The sequence below is a fragment of the Jaculus jaculus genome, chromosome 1 (assembly GCF_020740685.1).
Source record: "Jaculus jaculus isolate mJacJac1 chromosome 1, mJacJac1.mat.Y.cur, whole genome shotgun sequence".
NCBI classification, from domain to species: domain Eukaryota; kingdom Metazoa; phylum Chordata; class Mammalia; order Rodentia; family Dipodidae; genus Jaculus; species Jaculus jaculus.
Window position 1 is genome coordinate 168278530 of NC_059102.1, and position 8624 is coordinate 168287153.

Sequence of the window (8624 nt, forward strand, 5' to 3'; positions counted from 1 at the left end):
CAAGAGGCCTAAATGCTCTGGGTGTTTGCCATGGCTCATTTTGGAGAGCAAGAAGGTGAGTTGTAGGGAGTTGTCTTGGCGATGCAGGTGCTACCTAGCTGGACAATGGGATTTCATCTTGAAGATGGAGGAACTACACGGTAGTTCCTGCAGCCTCATGCTTGTCAGGCTGGGTACCATAGGCCTTCCCCTCACAGTGCTCCTGCTTTATTAACTTCTCACTTGGCCACCGTGCCCAGCTCCTAGGCTGACATCTTAACTGTATTTCAGCAACACTTAGAAGAAACAGCTTCCAAGTAATTTCTTTTTTGTTATTCTGCTGAATTGGTGTTTGTGTAATTTTCATTTTAAGTACATAAAGTCCCACTAAATCTTTAATACTATACTTGAAAACAATAATAAATTAGCTTTCTAATTCTATATTTTTACAGACTTAGGATGTTGTAGAATGTTCTAGTATGTTAACTTTAGGATACCTATGAATGAAACAAAGATTCTGACTTTATTAGTATTATTTTTTGTTTTTGTTTTTTTGAGGTAGGGTCTTACGCTAGCCCAGGCTGCCTTGAAATTCAATATGTAGTCTCAGGGTGGCCTTGAACTCACAGCAATCCTCCTACTTCTGCCTCCCAAGTGCTAGGATTAAAGGTGTGCACTACCACACCTGGCTGGCTTTACAGTTTTTATATATTTTTCTTGGCTTATTAATTTATGTAACAACTTCTGCACTACAGCGGATAAACATATGAATACTTGCTGAACTTAGGGGAGAATCTTTGGTTGAATAATATTAGATTTTTTTACATGTGTCCTTATCAGGAGGAGAAAATTCCCTCCCACATTTTGGTGGGAGTTACATTTGAATAATATGATTTTTTCATTTCTAGAATTATCCAAATATGTTTTATTACACTTGTTTTTAAGTTTGCTTCATTAGGATAAATTCTATACTATTTTTACATATAATTTCTTTACAATCATACATTATTTTCTCTATTGTTTTATTGTTTCAGATGTCTGGGTCAATACTTTTTCATTTGTTCCATTATCTGTGCTTTCTTATATTTTTAATCAGTTGTATTAGTAGCTTGTCCATATTTAAAATATAAAAAACTTTTTGTTAATGTTTCCATTGTAAGTCCTATTCATATTTTATAGATATCTGCTCTTATATTTACTGTTTCTTACTATTTACTTTGTGTTGAATTTCTTTTACAGCTTTAAATTGGTTATTTGCACGTGTGTGTGTGTGTGTGTGTGTGTGTGTATGTGCACACATTCTAGGCCCTCTTTCCACTACAAATGAACACCAGCCACTTTTTTGCATCTGGCTAATGTGGGTGGCTGGGGAATTGAACCCTTAGTTAGTAGGCTGTGGCAGCTGCTGAGCCATCACCCAGCCTGTCTTTTAATACTGGTTTTTTTTTTTTATTTGAGAGCGACAGACACAGAGAGAAAGACAGAGGGAGAGAGAGAGAATGGGCGCGCCAGGGCTTCCAGCCTCTGCAAACGAACTCCAGACACGTGCGCCCCCTTGTGCATCTGGCTAACGTGGGAGCTGGGGAACCGAGCCTCGAACCGGGGTCCTTAGGCTTCATAGGCAAGCGCTTAACTGCTAAGCCATCTCTCCAGCCCCTTTTAATACTTTTAAGTTAGAAGTTTAAATAGACTTTAAATATACATTTTTTTCTAATATATACTTTTAAAACAATACATTTTGGCCGGGTTTCGGGCTAGCTGGTGGGAGGCTGGCGGTATTGCTGTGCCGAGTTGATGGTGATTTCAGGTGAAAGGAAGAGCGGATTACAGATGCACAAAAAGATGGAACAGAGCTGACACACAGCTTGTGCAGACAGAGCTTGCTCTAACACCTTGTGAAAGAGAAAGAATGGGTGCACCAGAGCCTCCAGCCACTACAAATGAACTCCAGACACATGTGCCATCTTGTGCATTTGGCTTATGTGGGTCCTGAGGAACTGAATCTGGATCCTTTAGCTTTGCAGATGTTTTCTTCTGATGGGCTTTTGGTGTAGGATGTTGGAGAACCAAGAGCAGGAGGAGGTGATCACGGTGCGTGTTCAGGACCCCTGTGTGCAGAAATGAAGGCATTCGTACGTGAAATTCGTACGTGGCTTAAAAGATATTCCTCCATACAAACAGCAAGGCCTTTACCCCCAAGACGTCCTGTGTGCGGCGGCGCTACCGGGAATTTGTGTGGCGGAGGAAGCAGCCACAGAGAAACGTGGGCTTGGTGCCCGTACATGAACTTCCTGGGAAGTCCACTTTCTTTGGCAGCTCGGATGAGTTCATTGAGAAGCGACGACAAGGTCTACAGCACTTCTTGGAAAACGTCCTGCAGAGTGTGGTCCTTCTATCAGACAGCCAGTTGCACCTCTTCCTGCAAAGCCAGCTCTCAGTGCCCGAGATTGAGGCCTGTGTCCAGGGCCGAAGCTCCATGACCGTCTCTGATGTCATTCTCCACTATGCTATGTCAAACTGTGGCTGGGCTCAGGAGGAGAGGCAGTGTACCTCTTGCCTGGCTAAAGGAGACCAGTTTAACAGTTGCTGCTTTATACCAAGACCAGGGAGGAGAAGCTCTCCCTCACCACCTCCCAGTGAAGAGAAGGACTGCCTAGAAGTGTGGATTCCAGGGGTCGACTCTGAGGGTACATCCCTGGAAAGTTCCACATTGCCACTTCTCTCCTCACCGTCATGCTGTGACTTGGTCGGACCTGATGACCCACCTTCTGTGCCCCAGCATGTGAGGACAGCCCTGGGAGGGGATCAGGCCGAGCCTTTTGACCCTGGTCAACTGGATACAGTGTGGAAACAATGAGCTCTTCTCTGAGCTCTATGCCTCCTTTGATGCGCTGGACAAGATGCAGGCCAGGGGACACATTCATGTGGCATTGGGCACAGGGCAGATTTAGGGGAAGTTGGGCTGCTTAGCATCTCAACAGTCACCTCTGCTCAGGTGGGTTGTGACTACCTGTCATGCCTCCTCCGTGGGAACAGACACCATTCAGGTGTTTGCAAGTTCAGCATAAGGCCCAGAAGCTGTTGGTCTTAAATGGAAATGGTATTTACTATCCCAGGAGTTGGCTTTCTTCAGAGTTTGTTATAGACTCATGCTTAGAGGGCAGTGGTTGGCCAGAGCCAGAGGCACAGGAGCAGCTCCCGGGCTGTGTGTGGCAGGGCCACTCCTGGGCTGTCCCTGTCTTTTGCATACAAAGTTGAGCTAGCAGTTGTAGATTCTGTGCTGCAGGATTAAGACGGGTTTCTTGCTTTTTTTAGAAAAATTTTTCTTCTTTAGTAATGTTGTGCCAAGACCCCTGACCAGGAGCCAAGTCCCCCAGTCACCCAGGAGTCACCCAGAGAACCTCCACAGAAGCCGAGACACTTGAACGCAAAAGCAACAGGTTTCTTTATTGCAAGCCTAGGCCTGGGCTCTGTCCCCACAGTCCGGCACAGCGGTAGTGAGGGAGAGAGCCCCTTTCTTTTGGGGAAAGGGGTTCATCTAGGAATTTGAACAAAGAAGTAGGGGATAGATACATGATTGGTTGATTTAAACAGTTCTGATTGGCTTGGGGTTTCAGCGGGCAAAGTTGGGGACTCCAGGCAGATGAAGTCATCTCCATTGTTCTTGAAGAGGAGATTCCTCAGTTTCTTATCTAAGCAGGTGGTCGGAGCCCCCCCCCCCCACCCCACAGTGGAGTGTTTCTGCAATGTCCTTGAAGTGGAGATTCCTCAGAAACGTTAGGGGGGAAAGGCAGCAATTAAGCAAGCAAAGTTTACAGAAGCAAAAGGTCAGCACATTGGCCTTCTAGTTTTCTATCTAAGTCATACCTGGGCCTTTTTTTTTTTTTTTTTAACTTAAAATGGTTCTATTTGGTCTCACAGTAACAGCTCCCTCCCTCCCCTGAGGGCCTCAGCCACAGTGTCCCTCTGCTGGATGGCGGGGAGGGGAAGCGGTGTGTTCAGTGCAGTGCAGCGCAGGGCTTTGTTTCTGCCTGGAAGAGAGGGCTCTGGGGATGGAGATGAGGAGCAACATGTCTTCCTTCAGACAATGAGGCGTTCTGCCCTCCTGCTGCTGGTATTCCTCTCTGGTGAGCAAAGCTGGGAGCCCAGCCAGAGCTGAGAGGAGCCCGTGTCTCCTATGCCTCCTATGCCTTGCTCTGCCCTTAGATTTGACTGTGTGCTCCTCTACCTTTCTGGCCATCATCCCCATCCTCCGTGTCTGTGGGCACTTTGACTATCAGCCTGTGTTGTGGGACTGTAAAGGCATTTAGGTCAGAGTTGAAGGGCTTTGGCCTGAAATAAAACGCAAGTATTTTTAAAAAAAAAAAACCCAATACATTTTCCTTAAGCATTCTTTAGTTCTATCTGAAAGAAATCACACTTGCAGTGTTGTAGTCATTTAATTAAGAATATTTCCTAATTTCTTTTTGGCTCCTGGGTTGTTTTCATTTTCATCTAATTTTCAAATATTTGGGCAGATTCTTAGGTATGTTATAATTGACTTTTTAATTTGATTATATTTCCTTCCTAAAGTTATTATTTCGATTTTGTGAATTTTATTGTTCTTTTTGTCTGGTTTGACCTATGGTATATGTAGGTGAATATCCTATGCATAATACAAGAGCATGTGTTACAGGTTGGATATTGTTTTAGTTTTCTACTTTGTCCACATGTTTTATCAGTTATTTAGAGGTGTTAAGATTGATTATGGTTGTAGATTTTTCTATTCTTGTTTTATTCAGTTTTGCTATATTTATCCCAAAGTTTTAATATCAAATATGCATTTGTGTAATTTTGTTCTAAACAATATTGAAAGGTGTCTTTATCTCTAGTCATATCTAATTTATTGCTAATTTGTCTTATGCATTCTTCTCATGTACATATGTATATACATGAATATTTAGACAGAAATTCAAGAAAATAATGTATATTCATGAGGAAGACAGTGCCATTTTAAACATATGACCAATGAACATAAAATAATGCATGTATTATCATTCTTTCACTTGCAATCTCTATTTGGCTTTATATAGAAAGTGAGCTTCTAGCCGGGCATGGTGGCGCATGCCTTTAATCCCAGCACTTGGGAGGCAGAGGTAGGAGGATCACCATGAGTTTGAGGCCACCCTGAGACTCCATAGTGAATTCCAGGTCAGCGTGGGCTAGAGTGAGACCCTACCTCGAAAAACCAAAAAAAAAAAAAAAAAAAAAAAGAAAGAAAGAAAGTGAGCTTCTAAAAGAGAGCATATAGTTTGATCCTACTTTAAAATAGTTTGAGAATATTAGGTTATTTATTCCAGGGCTTGTTTACATTTGATAAGATTATATGTTTCAGTTGTCTCATTTTGTTCCTCCTCCTCTATTTTCTTTAGGGCTATTAAGAATTTACTTCCAAAGTAGACTTTTTGAGTCATCTAAGCCTACAGTTTTCTTTGAAGGGAGATTTGTAAGAATGGATTCATGTCTTTATTAGATATAAGGCTATTCAGTATATTTCTCCCAGTGAATTTTGGTAGTCTTTACATTTAAGGAATTTCTCCTTTTTATCTGTCTTACATATATTGTCATAAATACTTTTCCAAACCTCTCATCATTTCAGTGTCTGACTTTTTCACCATTCTAATGGCTTCAAGGTCTTTTGTTCCAACTCCTGAAAATTTCTACCTAGTTGCCATATTTTTATCAGCCTTGTTAGGGGTGCATTATTTTTATTGACTTTGTAAAGGACCACATTTTAGTTTATTGGCTTTATTAGTTCTCTGTTTTCACTATATTTATTTATACCTAAACTTCATGATATTTTTCTTTCAACTTACATCAAGCTTAACCTACTCTGCTTTGACTTATTTCTTACATGTGAGGCTTTAGGTTAACCCCATTTCTCAGGTTTTCACATTTTCTGTGTTAATTCTTATGATCTAAATATTTTCCAATTACTTTTAGATTTCCTTTTGGCCCATGAAGTATTTGGTAGTGTGTCACTTAATTTCCAAATATTTGGATACTTATTACATCCTCAGGTTCACAAATACTTTCTTCTGAAATTTCTAAGTGTGTAAGTTACTTTTCTTCCGACAAAGACAACTTAAGGAAAGAAGGAAGGGCTTATTTTGGCTGACAGTCTGAGAATACGGTCCACTGTGGGGCAGCAGTGTGAAGAGTGCCTGCTTACACAGCCCACCACAGCCAGGAAGTTGAGAGAGGTGAACGCTGGTGCTCAGCTTGTTTTCTTGTCCTATCTTATTCAGTTCAAGACCCCACCCCATTGATGGTTCAATCCACATTTATGGTGGATTTTTTCACCACAGTTAACCCAGTGTAGAAACTCCCTCAGGTATTCTCAGAGGCCTGTCTCTTAGGTGAGTCTAAATCCTGCCAGGTAAACAATAAGTATGAACCATCACATCAATTTTATATTTATTCTAAGTATATTTTTAAATTTTAGGTGCATTTCTGCTTTTATTCCAAATTTCTGTTAAAAACAAATTTTGTTCTCTTAGTTTGAGATATGGTATGTAGGCACACCTTGGAGGACTGTGGGTATTCTGGAAATACACAATGCAGGTGTTGCTTGAAAATACTGTAGGTTTGCTGACTTCCGACTGCTTTTCATGTTTTTGGCATAAACTCTCTAAAGTTTCTGCAAGGCTTCTGACTTACCAAACAATACGAAGGCCTCTTCTGTAGCATTACTGCAAAGATTCCTGATGTGATAAACTGAAAGCAAAGACCACATTTGTCATTACCCAGTTATCTTGTCTCCATATACCTTAAAGAACAAGAGAACTCTAGAATTCTGTAACATGAGTAATATCACCTACCTTTCTTAGTGGGACTATTAAGAAAACAATCCAAGAAATATTTCAAGGTTTTCTGTTATAGAGATGTGAGAAAGCCATGGAGTTTCTGCTCACTAACAGAGCACATGTGTATGAAAATGAAATCTATAGGAACTTTGAAATGATTTTACTCTAAAGTAAATTACAAGAAAACAAACCTAATTAATGAATTTACTGCCAAGTGTTAAATATTGATCAACTCATGTACTGTAAATATAATGTTAAACATTTAATTGACATTCAGAGAACATTTAAGCCTCAGTTTATACAGTTAAATATAAGAATCACATAAACCAATTCTAGTACATTGGAAACCTAAATGTAAAAGGTGAAGTGATTAAGTTTCTAGAATATAATATGAAAATGGCTTTTTGAGCTTACATTAGGAAAAGATTTACTTGATTGTATAAAAAAGCAGTCATCAGCTGGGCATGGTGGCTCATACCTGTTATCCCAGCACTCAGGAGGCTGAGGCAAGAGGGCTGGCTGCCGTGAGTCTGAGGCCAGCCTGGGATATAGAGTGAGTTTCAGGTCGGCCTGGGCTAGAGTGAGGCCATACCTTGAAAAAGCAAAAACAAGATGCCAAATAAACAACAAAAAAGAATTTATTTCTTCTGAAGACCATTTCAAGGGGGAGAAAGCTTTACTTAGCTATGTGGTTGCCAGTAGCTAATACTATTCCAGTCGCTTAGAGGGGCTTGGAAAGATGCTATAACAGTAAAAGAGATGCTTAGAGTTGTATGTATAAAAAGACTACAGCAAATTAGTACAAAGAAGAGACAACCCAATAGATATATGTGAAGAAACAAAGTTATTTGACAAAAGTCTCAAAATAGTCAATAAACAAATGAAAAAGCACTCAGCCCCATTAAACAGCAAAACAAAGCAAACTAAAACTATTTTTTTCCTTTTCTTCTTCTTTTTTTTTTTTTTTTTTTTTTTTAAAGACAGGGTCTTGCTCTATAACCTAGGCTGGCCTCTCGCACACTATGTAACCAAGGATGACCTTAAACTTATATATGTATTTATTTTTTGGTTTTTTGATGTAGGGTCTTACTCTAGCCCAGGCTGACCTAGAATTCACTATGTAGTCTCAGGCTGGCCTTGAACTTATGATGATCCTCCTAACTCTGCCTCTGGAGTGCTGGGATTAATGGGCATGCACCTTTATTTATTTATTATTTATTTGAGAGTGACAGACAGAGAAAGAAGAAGAGAGAGAGAGAGAATTGGTGCGCCAGGGATTCCAGCCATTGCAAACGAACTCCAGACGTGTGCGCCCCCTTGTGCATCTGGCTAACGTGGGTCCTGGGGAATCGAGCCTTGAACCGGGGTCCTTAGGGTTCACAGACAAGCACTTAACCACTTAGCCATCTCTCCAGCCCACCTTTACTTATTTTTGAGAGAGGAGAGAAACAATATTGGCATGCCAGGACCTCTTGCAAATGAACTATAGGTGCATGCGCCATTTTGTGCATCTGGCTTTATATAGTCACTGGAGAATTGAACTCTTTGCCGTCAGGGCTTTGCAAGCAAGTTCCTTTAGCTACTGAGCCATTTCTCTAGCTGATTTTGAACTCTTGATTCTCCTGTTTTCATCTCCCAAGGGCTGGGATTTCAGTCATGTGAAACCATGCCAAGCTTAAAATTAAAAATGAAAAGAGCTGACCAGAATGGGTAAAATTAAAGATATTGATAATAAAAGCACTACTGAGGATGTGGAACACCAGTATTTCTGGTCTACTACTGAGGATATGAATTGGTAAA

The 8624-nt window shown here is 40.8% G+C and overlaps 1 pseudogene; it reads left to right on the top strand.

The window, feature by feature from the left end:
- The first annotated feature begins 2009 nt into the window (after window positions 1–2009).
- On the top strand, window positions 2010–2928 carry LOC101612703 (annotated as a pseudogene).
- Window positions 2929–8624: the final 5696 nt, after the last annotated feature.